Source organism: Cupressus sempervirens, chromosome 4, assembly GCF_028749045.1.
Source record: "Cupressus sempervirens isolate cs-2001-9-10 chromosome 4, ASM2874904v1, whole genome shotgun sequence".
Taxonomy (NCBI): Eukaryota; Viridiplantae; Streptophyta; class Pinopsida; order Cupressales; family Cupressaceae; genus Cupressus; species Cupressus sempervirens.
The window spans coordinates 732,407,206-732,433,283 of NC_143121.1; positions in this window are offsets into that span (position 1 = coordinate 732,407,206).

Consider the following 26,078-nt stretch of genomic DNA (forward strand, 5'->3'; position numbering starts at 1 on the left):
GGGGAGAGAAAGTGAGGCTCGATGGCTTCTTGAAAAGTACAAAAATCTCGGATGAGCAAGGAAACTCAGATTGGCAAAGAGAAGGGGCTGAATTAGCTCAAACTTTCACCATGGGAGAATGATAAAGGAGAATCAGATGCACAAGAGGAAGCAAGCTTAAGACTTTAGGGAAGGTGGAGGATGAAGGAGCGGAGTGCTATAAAAAGGAATCCAGGATAGGGAGATGGATGAGGGGATTATAAAGCTGATGCAAAAAGATTTCAAAGAGTCAGATTGGTGGAAGATGGGTTTTAGAGATCCCTAGGACTAGGATTGTGGATCTCGAAAGATGAGGCTTGGTGGATTGATTTGGATTGGTGGATCCCTAAGACTAGGATTGTGGATCCCTAAAGCTAAGAGTGATGAGTGATTCAAAAAGATACTGATGCATAAGCTGGGGTAGGAGAGACAGATGCTGGATATCGATGGGGGATAATGGAGATGAAGGAAAACCATTGAAGCTTTTTGAGCGGGGGGATACTTCAAAAAGAAGTACCACAATGTAGTTGAGCACTAGATTTGCTATAGGACTATTGGTTAATTGCTAAGGTTACCAAGAACATCAAGGCCTTTTCACCAACTGTCCAAAGGACTGACAAACTAACTCAAAACAAACACGCAAGGATTTCTCCAGCATCACACATGAATCCTAGAGGAAGCAGCATAGGAGCGACACTGGAGAACCCACAAGCAGAAAAGAAAAACAAACGAAAGACCTGATCAAGACCTTATGCTCTAATTGCCCCATTTGCAGCATACCATGATATGGAAGATCGTGGCAACCTTGAGGAGGGAACAAGGAGATTGCTTGGAAAAGATACTTCAAGACCCAAAAGGGAAGATCCCAAATCAAAAGAAAGTGAAAATCCAAAAGAGAGCCATTTACCAACAAGATGGGTAGGACAAGGTACTAACGGACCAAGATCAGACATGAGGAAAGCTATATCCTGCAAGGACCTATCGGAGAGCACCGAAGCTGGTGGATTTGGATGAGTGATGCATCTGGCAAGCTGAACTAAGAAAGATAACACTTTGGTGACATAAAATCTAGCTAAAGGATGTGTCGGAATAGCTAACCAAGATGTGTGATGGGTGCAAGATGCTGATCAAGGACGAACTGACACGAACGCTGGATAGATACAATGGTACTAAGCTAAAGAGGATGTACAAGCTGATGGACCAAGATATGTTACAAATGTACAAGTTTGTTCATGTTTTGGTTTTTGTGAGATGGAAATGTTTGTGAAGGATGGGATGTCTATAATAGGTGATAGGTGGATAGGTAGATGGTTTGTGAAAAGCTTAAGTGAAAATGGGGTTTTGTCTGTGCACGTGACAGTATACAAGCTAGGATACAAGATTATTTACAGGCTAGAATATGGTACAAACCTTGGACAAGATTCAGATAGACAAGGTATGGTACAAGATTTACAAGGTATAATACAAGCTTTGGTACAAGATTTACAAGTTGTACAGGAGGTATTTACAAGCTTCATCAGATTTTGGATATTTGGTTGGAACACCAAGGGAACAAGCAAGTGTGTCTTATGGGATGGTGGGTGAATGGATGAGGGATAGGATAGTGATAGATAATGGATTAGTCTTTAGTACACAAGGTGCTTGAATTACCAAGTTTTCACCAAGGTACCTATCCAAGGTGCTTGAATTGCCAAGTTTTCACCATTGGACGCTTATTTCTCTTTACTATTTTTTCTTTGTATTTTTCAAAAGCTAGGTATACCAAGGATCTTCAAGCATAGAACTTCTTGAGATGAATGATGTTAGTAGGATCATTCAAGAGTTCTCCTTCCTGTGTAGATAGCTGATAGGCTCCGAAGCCAAAGGAAGCAGTGACAACATAAGGACCAAGCCATGTAGGTTCAAACTTGCCTTTCTTTTCTCAATCTACTTGGACTTTCATGTTTTCTTTAAGGACCATGTCACCTGGCTGAAAGTGTCGTGGAAGCACCTTCTTATTGAAATTCCTTTTGAGACGAGTTTGATAGACTGTGAGATGATCATAGGCTTGTTGTCGCTTCTCGTCTAAGAGATCTAGCTGGGTGAGCCGAGCTACTCTATATTCTTCATCTGATATTTTCCCTTGCAAAGATATGCACAAGGAGGGAAGTTTAACCTCTATAGGTAGTACCGCTTCGGCACCATAGACTAGGGAGTATGGAGTTGTGCCTGTGGATGTACGGAAGGAAGTTCGATAGGCCCATAGGGCTAGATTTATTTGTAGGTGCCAATCACGGCTGGAATCATTAACAACTTTCTTCAGGATTTTGAGGAGGGTTTTGTTAGTTGCCTCTGCCTGGCCGTTACCTTGTGGGAAATATGGGCTAGAAAAGTGGTGATGGATGTGGAGGGAAGTGCATAATTCTTCCATGTTGAGATTTTCAAAGTTACCTCCGTGGTCGGTGAAGATGGTGGATGGGATGCCGAAGCGGCAAACAATGTGGTACAAGATGAACTTGGAGACCTGAACTCCTGTAGCTGAGACTAGGGGGACTGCTTCCACCCATTTAGTGAAATAGTCTGTAGTTGTTATTATCCATTTATGTCCATCAGATGAGAGGGGTGTGATAGTTCCAACTAGATCAAGGCCCCAACAAGCGAAAGGCCAAGGTGGTGCAATAGGCTCCTGTGCTGGAGCGTGCACAAGATTTGCATGCTGCTGACATGGGAGACACTTTCTGACAAAGTCACAGGAATCTTCTTCAATGGTAGGCCAATAGTAGCCTACTCTAAGGATTTGTCACACTAGGACAATACCACTTGTGTGGGCACTGCAAAGTCCAGAGTGTACTTCCTTTAACACCATCGCGGCCTCATTTTGGTCTAAACATCGAGAGAGAGTATCGTGATAACCCCGATGATATAGGGTATTGGCTATGATAACATAGCGGGATGATTTTTAGATGAGGTTCTGGCATTGGGTATGTGTGAGGTGAGGGGATATGATACCATCGTTAAGGTAAGCGTGAATCTCATGGTACCAAGGGGATTGAGGACCAACCAAGATACAAACACGGTTTGAATCCTCATTCGCATAGGCGGGTGTGAGGAGCTGCTCCACTAAAAAATCATACTGTGTAGCTACTTGGGGAATTTCCAAGAGCGAGCCTATAGTAGCCATAGCATCTGCTGCTTTGTTTTGTATTCGAGGCACTTGTGTAAACTGAAGCTTTGTAAAATGTTGGGTTAGCTGATCAACTAGCTCTTTGTAGGGTAATAGCTTTTCATCTTTGGTTTGATATTCATTTAGGGCTTGCTTGATGATGAGCTGAGAATCACCAAAGATTTGTAGATCAACAATGTTCCATTCTACAACTATCTTTAATCTTGCTATGAGGGCCTCATACTCAGCTATATTGTTGGTGCTAGGGAATTGTAGCTTGAAGGCTTTTGGAATGTAATCTCCTTGAGGTGTGACCAATAATATTCTTGCCCCTGATCCATGAGATGTGTATGAGCCATCAAAATAAAGTTTCCATGGGGGTTGTTCTTCAATTAGACAGATATGCTCATCTGGAATTTCTGTGATCAACGGATAAGCATCTATTAGAGGTGCATCAACTAGGTGATCTGCTATAGCTTGCCCTTTGATTGCCTTTCTATCCACATACTGGATGTCAAATTCACTAAGGAGCATAACCCATTTGGCCAAACGGCCTGTAAGTGCTGTTCTAGAGAGTATATACTTGAGAGGGTCAATCTTGGAGACTAGTTGGATGGTATGACTTAGCATGTAATGGCGAAGCTTTTGAGTTGAGAAAACAACTGCCAAACAAGCTTTTTCCATAGGAGTGTAATTGAGTTCATAACCAACTAGGGTTCTACTGATGTAGTAGATGGCTCTTTCTCTGTTGTAGTCATCAAGCTGTGTTAGAAGTGCCCCTAGAGCAGTAGGTGTTGCTGATATGTACAAAATTAGGGGATGACCAAGAACTGGTGGAACCAAGATAGGGGGATTGATGAGATACTGCTTGAGATGGTCAAAGCTACGCTGACATAAAGGATCCCACTTGAAGTTCTCATCCTTCTTCAGTAAATGTGAAAATGGTGTACACTTATCTGCAAGCTGGGAGCTGAAGCGCTGAATAGATTGGAGCTTTCCTTGAAGAGAGAAAAGCTGTCACAGTGTCTGGGGAGGAGGCATGTCTAAGATAGCCTTGACCTTCTTGGGGTCGATCTCTATACCTCGTTTAGAAACTATGAAGCCTAGAAGCTTGCCAGATGTGACCCCAAAGACACATTTCTTGGGATTCAACATGAGATGATATTTGGCTAACCTATCAAAGACTTTCTCCAGGTCAGCAAGATGATCCATGAAGGTATGAGACTTGACCAAGATATCATCCACATAATCCTCCAAAATGCTATGGATGAGATCATGAAAAATGGCTATCATAGCTCTTTGATAGGTAGCCCCAGCATTCTTTAGGCCAAAAGGCATCATGTTGTAGCAAAAAGTTCCCCAAGGGGTAGTGAATGCTATCTTATGTTTATCCTCTTCTACAATCTTGATTTGATTATACCCAGAAAATCCATCCATGAGGGACAAAATTTCATGTCCAGCTGTAAGATCTACAATCATATCTATGTTGGGCAAGGGAAAATCATCTTTTGGACAAGCTTTGTTAAGATCTCTGAAATCAGTGCAGATTCTGATGTCACCAGAAGGCTTAGTGACGGGAACCATGTTGGAGATCCACTCTGAATAGTCGATAGGTCAGATAACCTTAGCAGCTAACATTCTTTCTAATTCAGCTTTGACCAATAATGCCACCTTGGGGTGCATTTTTCTAAGCTTTTGTCTGACGGGCTTGATCTTTGGATCGACTACAAGATGATGAACTACAAGCTTTGGATCAAGCCCTGGCATGTCCTGATATGACCATGCAAATCAACCAATGTTTTCCCTTAATACTTCAAAGAGGAGATCAGCTTGGTCTTGTGATAGGGATGCAGCAATGTGAACAAGTCTGGGGATCTCTGAAGAACCAATGTTGACTTCTCGAGTATCCTCAATTAGAATAGAAGACACCTCTGGTTGATTATCTTGAGGAGGCAATTCTAAATCCTCATGTTCTTCTTGTGGCTCTGGATTTTCTTGCTGAGGGGTTCTCTTCATTGCCTTAGCTAGTCTCAGATTCACCTTAGTTCCAGTTTTGGGTGTATCGGAACTAGGTTGGGGATTTTCTCTAAAATACCCCTTGGGATCTAGCTTGTAGATATAGGCAGAATCTGGCTTTGTTTTCTTGTGAGGAGTTTTAGCTCCCATGAATCTTAGAAGTGCCTCCTCTGATGTGAACTCATCGATGTGTATGACACTTGGTTGGTCCCAATCTATGAGTTGTGGATGGGCGAGTGGTAGGTCAATGAGGTGGATGGATAGTTCTTGGAGAATAGAGTCTCCGAGGGAGATTTGGTCTAGGATATCGTCGTAGGCTCTCTTTTCAACTTCCTCAGGAATGTCTTCGATTTCGACAAGGTTGTGGTGAATGTTCAAAAAAGCATGACCATTCTCATTGGTGCCCCCAGTTGTGGGTATGCCAAAGCCAAGACCTGACTTCGATTCCCACTTGTGTGCATCGATGGGGCACTGCATGCCTCTTTCTTCTAGTCCTAGACCACCACCTTGATAGTTCCATTTTTCAATGATGAGCTTATGTTCTTGGGGATACTTTTGGCTAAAGTGATCAAGGCGTGCTTGATTTCTTTGAGGTGCATCCTTATCTAACCATTTGTTGATATCTGGAGTGAGCTCCTCATGAAGAGGGATTTTTGAGGATACAAAGGTTGTTGGGCCAAACTGTTTGTATCGAGGAGGTGGAATCTCCTTAGCTTTGTGATATGTCGGTCGTCCATGGGTATGTGGATCAAGTGGGAGTGCCCCGACAACAAATGCATTCGAAAAACTATACTCTCCACAACCTTTGTTATTGATCTTCATGGTAGACAGGGTAGAGGTGAGGATGGTTTCTGGGTCATTATAAGTGTGGGATGAGCTGGCGATGGATGTGCCGATATCAATTCCAGGGAAATGGTTTGTATATGAAGCTTCAACCGCATTGCAGTAAGCAAAGGGTTCTGGATCGGCATGGATGCTTACCTTAGTGCCTTGATGCGGAAATTTGACACACTGATGGTAAGTGGATGGAACAGCTTTCATGGCATGAATCCATGGACGAACGAGGAGGATGTTAAATGGTAGGTTTAGATCATAACATGGCAGAGTGTCTCTTAGATGACTGGCCCAACCTTGATTGGCAGAAAAATAGTTCCTTCTGTGGTTCTTTCCAAGTTGTCATAAGCTTTGATGGTGATAACCTCACTGATGATATTTGCCTCAGTATACCTAGCTTGTTTTATGAATTTTAGGGTGCAAATATTCAAGGCTGATCCATTATCTATCATTACTCTTTTCACAGCAAAGTTGGATACCATGATGGCTATGCGAAGTGGAAGGGTGTGATCTGGCTCGACCACGGGTATGTCGGTGGGCTTGAAAGATAGGGCACATGAGGAGGATAGGTGTCCAACAAGATTATGAAAATCAGTAGCATTGATATCTGAAGGGACACGAGATTCTATGAGAGCACTTTCAAGGATGTTCTTGTACACAGGACTAGTGCGAAGAAGGTCTAAAATTGAGATTTGGGCTAGCATGTTCCCAAGGTGTTCCAAGATATTGTACTGGCCTTTTGATGGAGCTGATGGTGTTGGTGGAATGGGTGGGCCTGCGATGTTAAATCATGCTCTTCGAGTGGTGACTGCACACTCATTGTTTGGTCCTTGGATATTGATAACATTGACAGAAGGCTCTTTCTTGGATATACAACCTATAAGGCTACCATAGTCTATATAGGATGAAGTGTGGTCATTGTTCTTCCCATGCTGTTGGTTTGGCTGATGGTTGTTGGTGTTGTTGTTGTTGGTTTGGATAGGTGCTTTTCTAGGATTTTGGTTGTGGTGTGGAGGAAAAGCATTTTGATAGATCTGTAAGCCTGCATTGGGAGAGGTTTGGGCACCAACAGTGATTTGCTTCCGATCAATGAGGTCCTGCACATAGTCTTTCAGTTTCATGCATCTAAGGGTAGTGTGACCTTTTACCCTATGAAATTTGTAGTACTCATTATCTTTGTACCATGCAGCTTTGGATTGGCTTGGGTCAATTTGTTGGGTAGGAGGAAATTTGATGAGGTTTTCCTTGACTAATTTCTCAAAAATGACATCCAATGGCTCACCAAGGGGTGTATAGTTTCTAGGTGTAGGTTGGAATCTGGGCTTTTGTCCTGCAACTACATTGATGGCATTAGCTTGATTGCTAGACCCTTGAAAGTTGGGTCTTGGATTGTGGTTTTGATAGCTTTGGTGATTATGATGTTGGTAATTGATAGCTTGTTGATTGTTTGGTTGATATGGTGGGTTGGACAGGTTTTGAGAAGGACCAACAATATTCACATGTCTGGTGTCAGTGACGCCATCTGTTGCAACGTGCTTGTTTTTGTTCCAATACCTAGACTTGTCATTGGAATGTGATTGATTTTGGTTGGCTTCCTTGTAAATCTTGACCACACCATTTTTAATGAGTCCTTGCTCAAGGATCATTCCTTTCTCTTTGATATCTTTGTAGGTCTGCAAATAGTTCATGGTCATGTGGTGAGCCAAGCTAGGATGGGCATTATCAATAAACATTTTCACCACATGGCGCTCTGGCAAGGTGTATGATATGCGGGTGGTAAGGGTTTGCCATCTTTGCAGGTATTCAACAAGGCTTTCTCCACCTTTTTGCTTAGTGTGGACAAGGTCAACTATTGATAGCTCTGTTTCAACAAGATGTGCATATTGGGCTACGAATGCCTCAGATAATTCAGCAAAGTTTTTAATTATGCCATAGGGGATTCTATAAAACCATTCAAGGGCTGGTCCAACCAAGCTTTTGGGAAAAAGGCGCAAGAGGAAGACATCATTGTATGCTACATCCTGGCAGTGCATGTAAAATTCTTTGATATGTGTGACAGGGTCTCCTTTTCCTCTGAATTTGTCAAATTTGGGTACCTCAAAGTGTTTGGGAAATGGTGTCATGGTAATGGCTCTGTCAAATGGGTAAGGACACATATTCTCAACCTTGAATGTCTTTGGATCATTCCCTTCTTGGATGGCTTTCAGAGCTATCTTCATTTGCTCCCATTTTGAATTGATAGGTGATGGCTGGGGTACCCCCAATGTCTAGGGTGCCCCCAATGTAGGAGTGCCTTGAGGTAGGTATGTGCTAGATGGGGCCACTGAATACAGATGGCTGTGAAGGATTTGCTAATAGGGATTGTACATTGTTTGGGTAGCTGCATGGTGGATGATGGGTTGTTGAGGGGGAGGTGGCGCATATTGCTGCATGTGCTGCGAGGCTTGCTGTTGATATGGGATTTGAGGTTGGGATTGAGGAAAATAAGCTGGCTGTGGGATAAATGAATGGCTTTGTGGAGGTAAGGTATAAGATGGTTGTGAAGCTTGGGGAAAGGATTGGGGGGCTTGTGGGGTTTGACCAAGGTATGTGGGCTGTGCCCCCATTTGGGATGGTACCTGCAAATAATTGGTGGTTGGCTGGATTGGTGGATTACCTCCTAGAAGTGGCATTGAAAAGTAGTTGGTAATAGGAGGTAATGGATTAGTTGGTGGTGGAGGTGGTGGGAATTGAAAGCTTGGGAATGGAACTGATGGGGTTTGATAGCTTGGTGGCTGGATTTGAAAGCTTGGTAGAGTGGTGGCGGGAGCTGGGGTTACTTGGGAGCTTGGTAGAAAATTGGTAGTAGCTTGTGGGGTTTGATAGCTTTGTGGAGTGAGGGTAGTAGCTTGTGGATTTGTGGCTGATGGCACTGAGCTCCCAAGACCTAATGGAAATGATGGGATTGTGCTTTGGGCTGCGGTGAACAAGCTGGGGGTAATGAAAGGTTGATTACTTGGCCCCATGGGTGGCATCCCTATTGTATATTGCTGAGGTTGGCCAAAGATGCTAGCACTGATTTGGGAGATGGGTGGATTTGGAAGGCTGGGTTGGGGAGCAGCAGCAGCAACAGTAAAGGGGGTGAACGGTGAGTTGTTTTGGGTAAAGGAGGTTTGGAGCGAAGAGGTATGAACCAAGGATGGAGTGGTGGTGGCTGGGTTGGCTTGCGGCATGGAGATTTCAACTTGGGTGGATGATGGTATGTTTGGGTCTGTTGGATCATATGGATTGGCTGGAGGTTCTTCTTTTGGCATATATTGAGGATAATTTGGATCATAAGGGCCTATGGGTGGTGGCAGCTGCCCAAACAATGGGTGAGATGGATCTGATAATGGAGGGGGTCTTCCAAAGTCAAAGGTTCCTACATTGTCCCTTCGAAAAATAGCCATGATTGTCTCTTTGTTCTTGTCTATAATGGCGTTTACCAATACTGCATTTTTTGGTTGGTTCATGAAAGCTTCAATGTCAGTAGGTGATGGCATAGCTTTCTCTGGGCTGAAGGATGGCTGAGTGCTCAAGGGGGGTGAGGCTGTTCGATCCAAATGATAGGGCTCAATTCTTTCTTTCTTCTTGGCTAAGCGAGTGACGGGTGGCATGAAAAATGCTCCAAGGGATGGGATGCAACAAATGCTAGTGGATGCAAAAAAGGGGGGAAGGCTTTTCTATGCAAATGATTTCCTAGGTTGAGGCAAAGCTATATGAAAAAACCTAATGAGGATTGGGTTTGGGATTCTAACTCCAAAGATATGTTGCCAAAGCACAAAAGGTCTGCTTTCCTATGTGCAAGCTTGGTGGTGATTGTGTCAACTTAAGGATAGACTGATGATCCTTTAGGAAGAACACAAGATTGACCACTTGTGGATCCCAACCTCTAGCTCAAGGTGATGAGGGATAACAAGTGACAAAGTTGGATTACCCTAGACAAAGCTCTGTCAAAGGGATAACCTTGGTGAGATTGATGGATTTGGAAGATTTTAGGAGTGGCAAACTTTTGGCAAAAGTGACAACAATTTTGAAGGCTTGGATGTGAGGTTTTGATTGCTAGCTAGATGGTTTGGTTCTAAATGAGATGAATGGGCTAATAATGCTTAAGGGGATAACCTAAGATGGCTAGCTTTTCTACAAAGATGACTCTAAAGTGAAGCTTATCCAAGAAGATGTGGAGAAACAAGGGTGTCTAATCATAGAAATCATGCCTAGTTGGTAAGGCATAAGCAGGATTAACTCCTGGATGTTGGCTAAATTTGATGTTGCGCTCTAACCAGGCCTCTTGAAGTGCTTCGTCGGTAGCTTTGTCCTCTGGTTTGTGGAGTTTGGCAATTCGTGGGCTTGGTGTTATTTCTTTTTTCTTGGCTGAAAGTTCTTGGTATGCTAGAGATGGTTTGAGTTTAACTTTGTGGAACTTCTGTTTGGGTTTGGATTGCTCTGACATCAATTCTTGAATCTGCTTGGCTTTGAGAGATCTTGGTTGTTTTGCTTCAACTCGTTCAACTTTTGAAATAGGCAGTGACTATGCTAAGTATGCCCTAAGCTAGGATTGACCAAGTTTGGCAAACATTCATTCAACAAATAAAAGATCAAGCAATAGATAGAAACAACCAGATAGAAGTTTTTGATTCTCAGAAAGTGATACTTGCGCCAAGGAGTGTGTATGTTCTACAAATGTTTTGATCAGTCACCTCAAACACATTAACATCCTAGATGGTTGTCTACAAGGCTGACAGTTGGTTTAGCTAAGGAGTCCTCGATATACCCAAGGTACGTGAGGCCCAAATCTGTAGATGAGACAAAAAAGATGTTACACAGCCAAGAGGAGCGGTAACCCACTTCTCCTCTTTCACTTCTCAAGGGTATAAAGTTCCTTGAGGCTTAGCCCGAGTGACAAAAATCTTGATCCCAAGAGAGGTGTCTTTCGATTCACCTCCCGATTCTTATACTCCGCTAGAACGCTGGAGTTGAGGTCGTCCAAGGGGTGATGAAATCCCCAAGCAGGCCTCCTAAAAAGAAACAAGGTTTTGGATCCTAATCTTATGCACCCAAGATGGCCTCGAAAGATGACAAGGGGAGAGAAGACTTGGATGACCTTGGGCTAAAAAACACGCTTGTTCTTTTACCAACTGACTCTTATGTGTGCTAATCTAGACTTTGCAAGCACTCATGTTTAAGAGACAATGTTCAATTCCAACTTGAAGCACCAAAAAAAGTAAATCGATCGAAGAATGCAAACACTAAGAAGAGTTAGGGTCAACAAAAGAAAACTCGTGCACCCGGAGGCCCTCCACGTCAAGTATCGATTAATTTTCTTTAAGGCATTCAAGATTGAGTGTGAGTTTGTTTTAAGCCCAAAACAAAAGTGTGTGAGATTCTATTTCAAGCGCGCTCCTGGAGGCTCTCCAAGTCAGTTGTTGTTCAATTTTAGTGCCCAAAATTGAAGTGTGATCGATTTAATCTAGAGTTTTGATCATTTAAGAATTTTGATAAAGTTAAAGCAAACATTCAAAGACCAAGTGAGTGAGTTAGATTGTGGAACATTTAACACCTTTTTCAAGTAGACCCATCCCCATAAATGGTGCTGAGATTGCAACCAATGGTTAATATTTGATGGGTGATTAGAAAAGAGGTGAGTCCAAGGAACTACTCAAATTGATTTTTGCAAATTTGTATTTTAACTTAACAAAGTTTCTTAAATGTCCAAAAATCAAACTTTACCTAGATTGCATGTGGAAAAGAGATTTGTTTTGTTCAATTTTTAGAAGCTCCAAATGAAGTGTTTGATATTGCAATGGTTAATTGATCCTTGGCATTCAAGATTGGATTTGTTGTTTTAATCATGTATTCAAGAAAAATTTGATTTTAATCCATGGCATTCAAGAGTGTGTTTAACAACATGCGTTCAAAGACAAGTGATTAAACATTCAAGTTTTTTCCTTTGAGCATTCAAGATTGAGATTTTGTGTGTTGTTTTAAGAACTTTGAAGTGCTTTTTTTTAACCTTAGATCATTCAAGATTGTTTTGGACTCAAAAGTGAAAATGACTCTTTGGACTTTGGTTTTCATTCAAGATTTTGTGTTCTAGTTTGCGTATTTTAAGCCCAAAAATGATATTCCTAGATTGTTTTGATGCATGAAAAACCTAAGAAACATTCAAGATTTTGCAACCAGACATTTGTTTGGAACAAATAACAAAGCTTTTAGGACAATTTTTGGCAACCATTTAGGACTCTTAGTTTTCATGAGATTTTTAAAAGAACTTTAAAATATTTGTAAATGAGGTTCATTTTATCCTTGATTGATGCTTTGAGTTTGATTTAGATTTTAGTGTGCACTTAGTGTTGATTTTGAACCTTTTGAAATGGAAACTTGAAGTTCTTTTTAAATTTTCAAAAATGAAGTGTTCCTAAATTTGCATGAATGCATCTAAAACCTTGATGTTGCAAGGATGCAAATGATTGAATTGGTTTAATTTCACTTGTTAAAAGGTTTTTTTTTTTTGCAAATTTTTAGTTTTTCAATGGATTTAAGTATGATTTGGGGGTTCATTTTAAGCACTAAAAAGAAGTGTGTATGATTTCGCTTCCTTAAAGAAAAATGGCCAAGATCTCCCACAAGAATAAGAAGAAGAAGTAGATGGAATAAGAAGAATATAGACAAGAAGAGGAAGAAGAATTCCAAGTTCTTTGTCCACCTATAAGCTTGAAAAATCTGCAAACACTATGAGATATACTATGAGTTCCTTTGTCTTCTTCATGCTCATGTGGACCTACAAAACCAATTTATACAATCATACCAATCACAAAAACAAGCAAAATTAGCCAAAATCAGCAAATGACATACAAAACTTGACTAAAAAAGCTAATGAAGATGACCCATGCGGGGTCCGACCGGGCATGCCAAAATGTATATGAGAAATGTTAGTATGCTAATAGAAACCAAATTTAAATAAAGCTTCTACAAATTAAACAAAATTCATAAACTTCAAGATAGACTAAGATGAACTCTCAATTGAGAATATGAGCCATTAATGGGCTCTCTCAATGAGAAGCTCTCTTGTTGAGTAGCTTTGTCTAAATAGATAGGATGTATGCTCAAGCTTATGCTTCAAAAAGGGCTTCAAATGGAGTTGGAATTTGGGTGTGAGTGTATGGGTTTGATGTAAAATGGCTTCTCAAAATGGAATTATGACTTTACTTCATGGATTGTGTTATTTTGCAAAGGGGAAGGATCCAATTTATAGGCAAGAGGCTTGAGGGATTGAGGGCTAAGATGCAAGGATGAGAAAAAGCTCATGGAGGGCTCAGATTGCATGAGAGGAGAGCACATGGATTGTGCTTCCTTACAGCCAATCAAGGAGTGACACATGTCACATGGTGAGAGGATGGAGGAAAGGGGAAGGATGAGTCAACAAAGGAGGCTCAAGGGATAAAATCTTCATAAAGACCCTCATAATGGCTTGTAAGAGCAATAAAAGGGCTTGGAAGAGTCATTTATGGCCTAGTGGGCTTCATAAAGTTTTATGGTTGAGATATTTTGAGGGTGATGAGAGCAATTTCGACTTGGACTTGATTAGGAGGGTTTTAAGCTTGCTTAGGCTTGTGCAAATGATTAGAGGATGGATTAGGATGGTTTAGGATTAGCTTAGGGATAGGCAAGTGGATGGCATTTAATGAGGGTGGGTGAAGGAGGAGATATTTGTTAACTTTGGCTTGGGTTAGTAATTCTTAACCCATGTTTAGGGAATGTGACAAGGTTAGGAGGGGATTAGGATTAGGTTTAAAGACATCTTCTAGAAGAGTCTAGACTTTGGATGAGGATAAAGACTTTCTAGAATAGTCTAGAATTTCCTAGGATGAGGATGAAGACTTTCTAGAAGAGTCTAGAACTTCTTAGGATGAGGATTAGATTTTTAGGAAATAAATAAAATTTTATTTATTTCAAGGGTTTGGGTTGAGGAGATATTTATTAAAACTTTTTTAATAAACATGAGGATTAATATTTAATCTTAATTAAATATTTTGAGTTGGGATTAGGGGTAGGAAATGATGGGATTAGCCTTTAATTAAAATTAAAGAAGGATTAGAATATTTTGGAAGAGGTTAGTGGTCTTAAGGAAATTGGCCAAGTTTTGGGCAAAAAAGAAATTTTTTATTTATTTTGGGTTTTTTGGTCAATTTATTAATTAAATAATTAATAAATAAGGAAATAATGTTTAAATAAGATTTGAACATTTTTGGGAGGGATTCCTTAATTAAATATTTTTAATTAAGATAAAGGGATTTAATGGCATAAAAATAAATAAATAAATTAAATAATTAATTAATTAATAAATGATGATGTCATCAAGAATTTTTCTAAAAATAAAAATACTTTATTTTCTAAAGGTTTTTAGGTGTCTACATTTTGCCCCTCTTTGATGTGATGCCGCAAGTGGCATAGCATCAAAGATAAGAAAATAAGATGCCCAAGGCTAGAGCAGAAGAGGAGAGAATAGACTGTGAGATGCCCCCTCAAGAAGGCATCGGGGAGAGAAAGCAAGGCTCGATGGCTTCTTGAAAAGTACAAGAATCTCGGATGAGCAAAGAAACTCAGATTGGCAAAGAGAAGGGGCTGAATTAGCTCAAACTTTCACCATGGGAGAATGATAAAGGAGAATCAGATGCACAAGAGGAAGCAAGCTTAAGACTTTAGGGTTTCATCTTCTTTTGGTGAGTCATATTTGTTACTCTTTTCTTTTTTTGATTTATATTGGTTATTGGTGTATCACTATCTCCTATGTATGGTATTGCTTGCATTTGTGGTATTTAGATCTCCTTTTGCATTTACATTGTTTGCATATAGATTTCATTCCATTATTCACATTGTGAAAATATAAAAGCATTGCATCTTGCATTGTTAGATTTCATTGCTTTCATAGTCATTGCATTTACCTTCTGGGGTGTGTTAATGTACAACTTAGTTGGATAAATAAACATTTAGTATTCATTCATATATATTTGCATATTAAAATATAGTTCACATTTTTGGTTATTACTTACATATCTATCCCTCTCTCTCTATACACACACAGACACACACAGACACACACACACACACACACACATGTATATATATGTATATGTATATATACATACACACACACACACATATGTGTATACACACACACACATATATGTGTATATACACACACACACATATATGTGTGTGTATATATATGTATATATACATACACACATATATGTGTATATATATGTACACACATATATATATATATGTATGTATATATATGTACATATATATGTATATACATATATATACATATATATATATAGTATATACATACATATATACATATATATACATACATATATACATATATATACATATATATATATAGTATATACATATATATATATATATAGTATATACATATGTATATACATATATGTATATACATATGTATATACATATACATATACATATATGTATATGTACATACATATGTATATGTATATACATATACTTATGTATATACATATGTATATACATATACATATCTATATGTATATACATAAGTATATGTATATACATATACATATGTATATACATACGTATATGTGTATACATACGTATATGTGTATACATACGTATGTGAAATATGTGCAAAGAAATAAAGAGACTGACTATTCCATCTCATCGAGATACATTAGCCCCAGTTGCAAGATTGGAAGGAGTAAGAACTCTACTTACTTAACATACAAAGGTTTCAAAGTTTATCAGATGGATGTGAAGTCAACATTTCTGAATGGTATACTAGAAGAGGAGGTTAACATAGATCAACCTAAAATATTTTTTGATCCAAACAACAAGAACATAGTATGTAGATTACACAAAGCATTATATGGTAAAAAGCAAGCCCCAAGAGCATGGTATGAGAGGCTTCACAATTATCTTGTGAAGATTGGTTTGAGAAGACTGATGATAACAACAATTTGTATTTGAAGACAAAAGGAGGTAAAGGTATTTTAATAGCTGAAATTTTTGTTGATGATATCATATTTGGAGGTCAAAATACATTATTTAAGACATTTGCAAATGAAATGAAGAAATAATTGGAGATGTCTATGTTTGGAGAGAACAAGTTCTTTGTTAGTTTGTAAGTATAACAGATGAAATATGATATTTACATCACTCAGTCTAAGTATGTGAAGGAAATATTGAATTTTTTTGGTTTGGAGGATTCAAAACTAGTTAGTACTCCTATGGTGATTAGACACAAACTTTCAAAGACTCATAATTCTTCTGAAGTGAATCAAACATTGTACAGTTCTATGATTGGCAAGTTGCAATCTGTAGTACATAGTAGACTTGACATTGCATTAGTTGTTAGGATTGTTGCAAGATTTTCTACAAATCCTAAGGAGAATCATTTTATGGTTGTTAAGATAATTATAAGATATTTGAAAGGAATAGAAGATTATGGTATATACTACAAGAAAAATGATAAATTTGAGTTAAGAGCCTATACATATGTTGATTGGGCTAGAAACATTGATGATAGAGAGAGTACAAGAGGCCAAACATTTTTCTTAGGACAAAGATTGGTCACATGGACCAACAAGAAATAAAATTGTATATCTCAATCTATTGTTGAAGCTAAAAATGTGGCTACTGTAGTAAATTGTACAAATGTGGTATGGATCAAACAACTACTTAAAGACACGAAGGAAGAAATTATTGAACTTGTGGTACTTTATTGTGATAGTACAAGTGCTATAAACATATCAAGGAACCCTATAATGCACACAAAGACAAAACACTTTGCAATCAATATCATTACTTGAGGGAGCTGGTTCAAGACAAAGAAGTGAGAATGGAATATGTGAATACAAAAGAAAAAATAGGTGATATATTCACAAAAGCTTTACCTAAGGATGCACATGAATATCTTAGAGGTAAACTAGGGGTGATACCCCTATCCAAAGATACTTAAGAAGTATTAGTAGTGCCCTACATCAATTGAGATGTATGTTGTATCTTACAACTTGATGTAGTGGATCCTACTTTAGGAGTTGCCTAAAGTAATGAAGGATCCGATTCAGACAATTTACAGTCACATGCAACGGACATAGGGAGAACTTGAATTGATTATATTTGCATGTAAATGTGACAAGTCTTTGGCATTGTTTTCAAAGAGGGAGAAAGGTATCTAAAGAGAGAGATATAAGAAAGAAGGAGATAGAGAGATACATTAAAGGAGATTGACAAAGCTTACATTACCCTATACAAAGAAAGGACATAGTCTTTGGCATTATTGTCAAAGATGGAGAAAAGTATCTAAAGAGGGAGATATAAGAAAGAAGGAGATAGAAAGATACATTGAAGGAGATTGACAACGATTACATTACCCTATATAGAGAAAGGATATATACTGATAGAGGGAGAAATTTCAAAGATATTGATTTTCTTTATGGTATTGGTTTTCCATCAATGCAAAAGAGGGAGATTGTTGAAAAGAGATTGTTTGAACTATAGAATTTATAATGGAACAATCATTATGTTGTAAATGATGTCAAACCCACTACCTGCTAGTGAGACAATTTATTTTTGGTCTAAATGCTATCATTTGGTTGATTGATGAAGAGGATTTGAAAAGAGGAGATAACAAGAGAACCTAGAGAAAGGTTGAGTTATTTGGTGTATAAAAGGAGCACTAAGAAAAAGTAAGACATTGATACTATAGTGTATTATTTATCTACTTAAAGTTTGTAATGAAAGATTAATCAAGCAAATACTATAAGAAGATCAAGTAAAGAAAAGTCTTTGCCAAGCCTTATTGAGAAAACACTACAAGTCAATCATTAAATAGTAGAAGCTGAGTGAAAATAAATAGGTGCCGAGCAAAGAAGATTATAGAACTAGTGTTGCTGAGTAATAGAACAGTATAGATGCCGAGTGACAACAAATAATATTAAATCGAAGATTTGATTAATTTGAGCTAATTAATTTGATTTCTTAAATTATGTGAAGTGTGTGGAAGATGACTATGATGAGCTAGTGGCACAAAATTCAAGGTAAACTATTTTGAGGTAAATTCAAGGAAGGTTGTAGAGAAAGTTTCTAGAGAAAATCAAATAGAAAAGGGGGTAGATTCATTGAATCTTACCTAACCCTAAAATGGACAGTTGTGGTTAAGTAACAAAAGATCTAAATTATCTATTTATAGAGATAGCTGGCCAAAAGCAAAGGTTTTCATGTGCAAGAATTTAAGGAAGACAAGAAGTCTAGGGTGTTTCTTCATCTAGTGACCAAATAAAATAGACTACAGTTGTCATACAAGGCAAGAAGTCTTAAAGGGATGAATTTTTTTAAGGGTGAACAAGCTATTAGAGCCAAAGAGTATGAATGCCAAGCAAATTGGAGGATTGAACCATAGATTTGTAATCTACAAGTGAATTGTAAGTATTTATTAGATCAAGTCTTGCTGTTACTTTCTAACAACTATACCAGTGTGGAAAAAATTCTTTGGATTAAGGTTGACCTAATAGTCATTTGTAAATCCTTTAACTAAGTGATATTTTACCATAATGTTCTAAGTCCTCTAACAAGGCTCACTCCTAATAGAGTGATTGAAATCCTCTAACCAGGTAACATTTAACAATATGTATTGTAACCTTTAATAGGGTTGGCCTTTTATAGGGCATCACTTCAGAAGAGTGAAATTGGGTAGCAAGTTACTGGTGGTCTTTTTTCCAAATTAGGTTTTCACGTAAAATCCGTGTGTCAAATTGTGTAAATATTGTTATGGTATTTCATTTTTACATTTTTGCAAAGTTATTTTGACCTAGGATAGTAAACTACTAAGCTAAGCTATTGTATGATCTAATGGATGCATGCATGTTATGGTTTTATGGCTATGGATCTATTAAGCACTAAAAAGTTTTAGACCTTGGATAACTGATTCACCCCCATTCTTAGTTATTCTAAAGAATTCCAACACTGATATATAAGTACTTTGTAAGAGGATGAACCCTATTAGGAGTCAATGGAATACATTCAATATATATCAATACCTGTTAGAAGACTTTGAATCCCTATTACAAGATTCTAACTATGTTGGAATTTGTGTCTGTAATGCCTTGCTAGAGAACCCAAAAGAAATTAACATAAAGTTTCACTAATTTTCTAAACATTTTTTTAAAGATAATAACTAAACAACAAAAAAAAAAAAATAGTGGAAGCAATAACATACACATAAGCACATACAATACAACATATTACAAATCTTAAGGGTCCCATGACATTGAATCACATTTAAGTTTAATTAATACTAAACCCAATATATAACACATCCACATTAAAGAATATCCACAAGTATGAATCCATTTAAATAATATATAATTATCTTGAATGCCAGTTGGCAATAATCAAAATGCACAATCATCCACTATACAGGTCACAGGGTATGAAAGGCTGAAAGAATATACATCATAAAAATAGATTACATCATCTCATAAGATCTATGAAATCAAATACAATTCAATAGTACAACCATCCATCATAGTATATAAGAACATAATGAAAGATAATACAAAATAGGGAACTGTATCCATGTCATTGAATGGTCAGATCTCAAAGGTATAAGAAAATGTACTACCACCCAATCTTGTGGAACCTAAATGGCCCACTCCCACTACGCCGAGGAGATAAAATCAAGTCCCAAACAAGATAACAAGACACAAGTAAAAACCAACATCTAGGTCAAGGAAACACCTGAAAGAAAACTATCTCAAAGGGTACCAAGACTCAACTATCAACTAAACCCAAAGGCAACACAAAAACATAGTAAATCTACTATGCAAGTGGCTAAGTGTCATCACATGGGCCAACTCTAAGGTTACCAGGGTAGCCAATATGGACTTTGGACCCCCTAGTGTCTTTATGTGGCATCAATATCCTTTCGTAGAGACAATGCATACTAACAAGTCAACTCTAAGGCTACCTTGGTAGTATTTTAATACTCTAGACCCCCTAGCAATTTTCTATGGTATCAATATCTTATTAATTCATTTTAAACCGATTTAATCAAATGTTATCACTTATTAAAATAACCTACAATGGGTTACCCGCTAGCCTCTTTAGGGCCTCGACCTCCATTGCAAGCCACTTCCTAACATGACATATAGATAACCTATCCTAAGCTCAACAAAAGTAAAAGATCTCAAATGACTATAAACCAAACATCAATTCTTAAAAAAGCAACTGTATCATACCAAAATATTACTGATCATAATAATAGATTGCACCAATACAATCATCCCAATAGGACTTTGAAGCAGAAAAAACAAAATTACATGAGTTGCAGATAGAATTTAGAAATCGACAGGAAGAAAAATTAAAGTAGGGTGTGGTATATTTGAGGGATAAAATACAATGGTCAACTTTTTATGATCAGTTGACAAGAATTGTGACCCTCATGGATGAGTTGAACAGAGATAAGGGTAAACTGACTCCTCTTGCACAGAAATGGAGGGAGAGGAATAATGATATTACAATCATATGTATATCTACAGTCCAAATGCCTTATCATCAAGTTTGATTTATTAAATAAGCTAGAGAATTTTAATGATGAAAGAGATTCTTTACAGAGAAGATTAACACTCTGTTTTTCCCAATATATGGCTGAAAAATTCACTTTATTTCCTTGTGCTTTAGAATCTGTTGATATAATAAAGGAAAAGGAAAAGTGGAAAAGGGAGTTGGATGAGTTATTTAATGAAAGAATAATAAACATCATGAGTGAGACTAGCCACTAGTTCTGGGAAAAGACAAATGAAGAGCTAGTAAAAATACAGTTATTTTATACTGCTATGAGAAAAGAATTTGATGATTTAGAAGAAAGTGCAAATTCTTTAATAAAGATACAAAGAGAAGCTCTAAGTTTTGATTGGCCAGATGATGATGCTTTTAATAAATGGAAAAATCAGTTTATAGAATAGATGTCAAGAGACGATGAGGAGGAAGATGCAAAAATAACAGTTACCCTCGTAGTTAGTAATGAAGACATGGAAGATCCCTAGGTTAAAGTAAGTTTGCAGGTAACTGAAGATGATACATCACTTTTAGACCTCATGGCTATGTACTCCGAGGATGAAGAATGATTGTAAGATCAGATAATATTTTCTTGTCTCAACAACTGAGAAGCATAACAGAAAGGGACCCACCAAAGAATTGTTTGATGTAATAAGCCTTTCTGTTATTTTGTTCGTCTTTTTGACAGAAGTGTATGTGAGTGCCTTTTTAAAAGGACACCTATCATTTGTCTTTAGCCTGAAGAGTTAAGTGAGATCCCAAGGCTAAAGAAGGGTCTGAATTCTATTTCTTCTAAGTATTATGCTTAGTCTGGTTTTTGGTCCAAATTTTGAAAGCAAGTTTGTAATGTATTTTTCTGTCAATTCTCTCAGAATACATGAATATAGAATGAGCTGTGTTTCTTTCTGGAGGCCATTCTGAGTCTATTGTAAAGGATATACCATTTTCAAAGGAAATGAATACAAATTATGAACTGTCCCCATATTAGTTCTTTGTGAATTTTGTCTCCTTTTAAATACTTAGCTACCTTGATGTTGTATGAGTAAAAGCTTGTGCAATTGAATGCAATCTAGTTAGGTTGTATATCCATTTATCATTGCTGTTAATTCAATGGATTAAATAAAGGCTTTGATGAATGTGATGAGATTTCTTAAGTATTGAAAAGGATTTTGAATGTTAAATTATGATAAGAATTGCTGATAGAATTTGTTGTAAAGCAACAAATTAGATCTAAGAATCTGCTATAGACTCTGAACCCCAATGGATTAGACACTGATCAAGTTATTTCAGCTGAAGGAGAAATATATTATAAATGGTTATTCAAATGCATCATCAAATAAAATTTTACTTTTATTTCCTGTAGATCTTCAAAGTTGGCTAGCACTTATCTGCATAGAATGTTTTAGCTTCAGTTAGCCATTGTTGTTAAAAACATCTGCAGATCTATAGAAGAATTCTTGGCCATATCTGTTTTATGGGATGTGTTTACCAAGTTAGTGAGAATTATGTATATGTTTGAGGATCTTGAAATGAGAATCAAAATGAAACTAAGAATAATCCTCATACAGTTGTTTCAGTTTTGAACCATCCCTGGGTATACCCACCCTGGTTTTGTAGAGCCAAAAGAGTAGAAAACCATCTATGGTTTTGTTGAAGTTGGGTCCAAATACCTTACATATGCAATTGTTAATAAGAATAGGCTAGTCTTTAGATTGTGTATGTACTGTCATTCTGGTATTAAGCATTTTGTCACTTAGTAGTTTTAGTATATTTTAAAACACCAACAAAATGGCGACTTTGCTGGGGAGTTGTCCAACACATCTGTGAAAAGGACTGCAGTTTCTTTGGTCCTGCTATGTACGTGTGTGCCATGTGATCTATGTTTTGCCCGTGGTTATAAGGGAATATTTTAGTGTCAAACCTTGAGAATTTAAAGAAGATAGAGCCCAAGTACCATTGCTACACACTGACGTATCCAGCCTATCCAAGTGTCTTATCTAACAAGCAAGAGTTGCAGTCTTATGACATCAATGATTGGTCTGTCTGTGCCATATATTTTTGTTCCTACTTGTGCATTGTTTTCCTTCGGTCAGCAAAAGTGTCATTATATATTTTCCCGAAATAGGGTGGTGACTCAGTCACGGTTTTGAAGCTAGTGCTTATTATAACAAAAGGTGAATATGGTTGACAAGAGAAAAAACACAAGAGCTTACATGAGAGCCAATCCCGATGTATCAATGTCTACTGATTTACCCCAAGGTGGTAGGAAGAACCAAAATAAGAAAAAGACAGATCCAAATCCTACTTGGAAACCCAAAGGTAATGCATCCGTCAATTCTCATTATCAACCAGTAATAGGAAGAGAGTCTTCTTCACTTAGCTATAAATCCGAAACTACAAGACTCTTAGGAGGCATTTTCAGTACCCCATTACTAGATGAGAGAGTTTTTCAAGACAAGGATGTGTCTACTATGGGAATTGCTTCATTAAGACTAGATCCTGCAGCAGATATGAATTATAGGCTAGGATTTAGGAGTTCATCTGATAATCCTTTTAATCCCAGAGTAGCCCCATATGTAGAACCAAACCTTATAGATCTAGATGACCCTGCTGATTTCAAGGCAACTTCTGCAGATCCTAAAGAAGTGCACTCTGAAATAGAATTTTTGAAGAAATGGATTGCTGAGGAAGAAGCTAAACACATTCATCTTGAAAAAGAGAAGGAGCAAGCCACCTTAGATGCCATAATAGAAAGAGATGCTTTGCTAAGAAGGATGGCTGCTTTGAAAGAGTAAAATAAAAAATTAGAAGAGAATACCACAACTCTCCATAAGGATGTTTTTGGAGATGTAGATAATTTGAGAGCTAAAGTTCAAGAATAGGAGAAACGCCTAAATCAAAGGCAAGAACCAGTTATTGCTCAGGTGCAAGCCTATAAACCTGTTCAAGTGGATCCTGTAGAGTCCACTGCAAAAGCTCTAGATAAAGGGAAAGGCAAGGCTATAGGAATCCAAATAAATGAGCCTCAAGTTATACCAAGAAAACCTATACAACCCTCCATGTTGAAATTAGATCTAGATCTTGAGAAGGCTCGAAAGGAGAGGGAAGATCTTGCAAAAGAACTTGAGAAGGTTGAGAATGAAGCTCAAGCTGCAGAAACTAGAAGGAAAATCCATTTCATAAAGTCTAATTCTGCATTGGCTTCATGGCCCAATTTGTCTATCCCACCTACAAATCCTGCACCAGTTAGTGGTCCCATAATTTCATCTCAGGGAGTACCCCAATTTGCTCCTACCTCATCTTCCACTATTGGCACCCAAGTCCCATTTGTCCCACCTCAACAGTCCCAAGCTGCTCCCTTGAGTCAAGCTAATATAGCTAATACTTCAAATGTTCTTGGTTTCCAGAAGAAACCTATATACCTAGAAAAGTATAGACAAATATCATTTTCTAGTATTCCTGGTGCCCCACATCCCATATCATTTGATTTAAGAGATAAAGTGGTTAAGTTTTCTGGAAATAATGCTGTTACTGGTGAAGAACATTTAAGTATTTTCATTGACATGTTGAATGATTATGAAGTTGAACATGAAGACATGGTAATGAAATTGTTTGTGCATTCACTAACAGAGGATGCAAGGGATTGGTTTAGGAGGTTTCCTGATGACAGTATTACCTCATGGAGTGATTTGGAGAAATTGTTCAGGGAGAAATATGGGGACAACACTAATGCAGGATTCATGTTGAACGAGTTCAATAATATCAAGAAGAATCCAAATGAGTCCACATTTGATTTCAATGTGAGATTCCAAAAAGGTATGTACAAAATTTTTCAAGCTATGAGGTTAAATGAAGACGTCTATCTCACAACCTATTTCAATGCTTTTGATAGCAAAATGACTTATCAATTGAGGGATAAGGACCCTAAAACTTTAAGAGATTCCTATAAAGTTGCAGTAAATATAGAGATTAATAGGAAGGAATCTGGCAAACTAGGTAGGAGGGATGATCCTAAGCTTTTTAATCCTAAGAAAAACAATAAAAGGGAGGGTGACAAAACTCCTATAAGAAAAAAGCCTGAAGAACCTACTATAGGCCAGGTTTAAGAAATGCTCAAGAAGATGAATCCCACTAGTTTCAATAAGCCAAATGTTGCTGAAAGACCCCCTGTGAATAACAACAATTTCAATAGGCAGCCTAGAATGCAAAATTACCCTTACACCACTCAGTGGAAAGATGGTAAACCAGTTCCCAACTAGACCCAAAATGTGAAGGATAAGGGTACTCCAGACCCCCTGCAAAGGAACACTATAAATATGAATAATGATGTACCATGGTGCATTATATGCCAATCACCTCACTCTGCTGATTATTGTGCTGTTGCTCAGACATTTGCCCAAGCCCAAGGAGTGCAAGCTGAAGAAGAAATTGAAGAGAAAAGCCATGACGATATAAGCTGCAATATGGTGAGTATGTGTGACGATTTGATAGATTCTGATTCAGAAGAGCCTAAAAATGATATTACTAGCTAGAGAATTGCTTACCAGCTACATCATCAACAAGTGTTTTCAGATGATGAAGGGTATGATACAGATAAGGTATGCAGTACATTTTCTGATGTAGGTCTCACAAGTTTAAGAATGCCCTCCAATGAGGAAATTGACAGAATTATAGCCAAAATGATTTCACAAGTCCATAGTAATTATAATTTGAGAAATAGAACAATAAATAATGATGCAGGAAGCCCATCTAGTGTATTCATCAAAGACATCACTCATAAGATGAATGATCAAAACAAGAAAGTCAATGTAGATGTGCCTAAAATCAAGGAGAACAAGGGTAAGAAATGGGAACCAAAGAAGAAGGTTCAATTTCAGATAAGTGAAGCAACAAAACCAGTTGTGCAACCAAAGAAGTTAGAACCAGATGTTATCAATCAAAATGTGGTGCCTACTACTCAAAAGACTCTGATTCCAGGTACTATTGTAAAACCTACTGTGGTTGAACCTATTGATATGATATCCATGTTATCTCAAATTACTGTAAAAGTGCCCTTGTCTAAACTTTTTAGAATTGAAGAGCATAAGAATAAGGCTTTGTCATGGTTGGGTGGAATAGCAAACAATAATATTATTGTAGATCAAACTATGTCCCAATAGACCCCATTAGTAATAGAGGACAGTGGTATCATATCCCAGATTCCTCAAATGTTTCTAGATGATTCCTCAGTGGCATTTATAGAAGATATTGATCCTTTTTTCCTCAGTCTAATCATAAAGGGGAAGACCTTATAAAATTGCATGATAGACTCAGGAGCTTCCAACACTATAATGCCTTTCAAAGTAATGGAAGCCTTAGGATTGAAGGTGGATACAAAGTAGGGCAGATGCAGAGGGATGGATGCTAGGGAAGTCCCAATCATAGGTACTATAAATGCCTTACC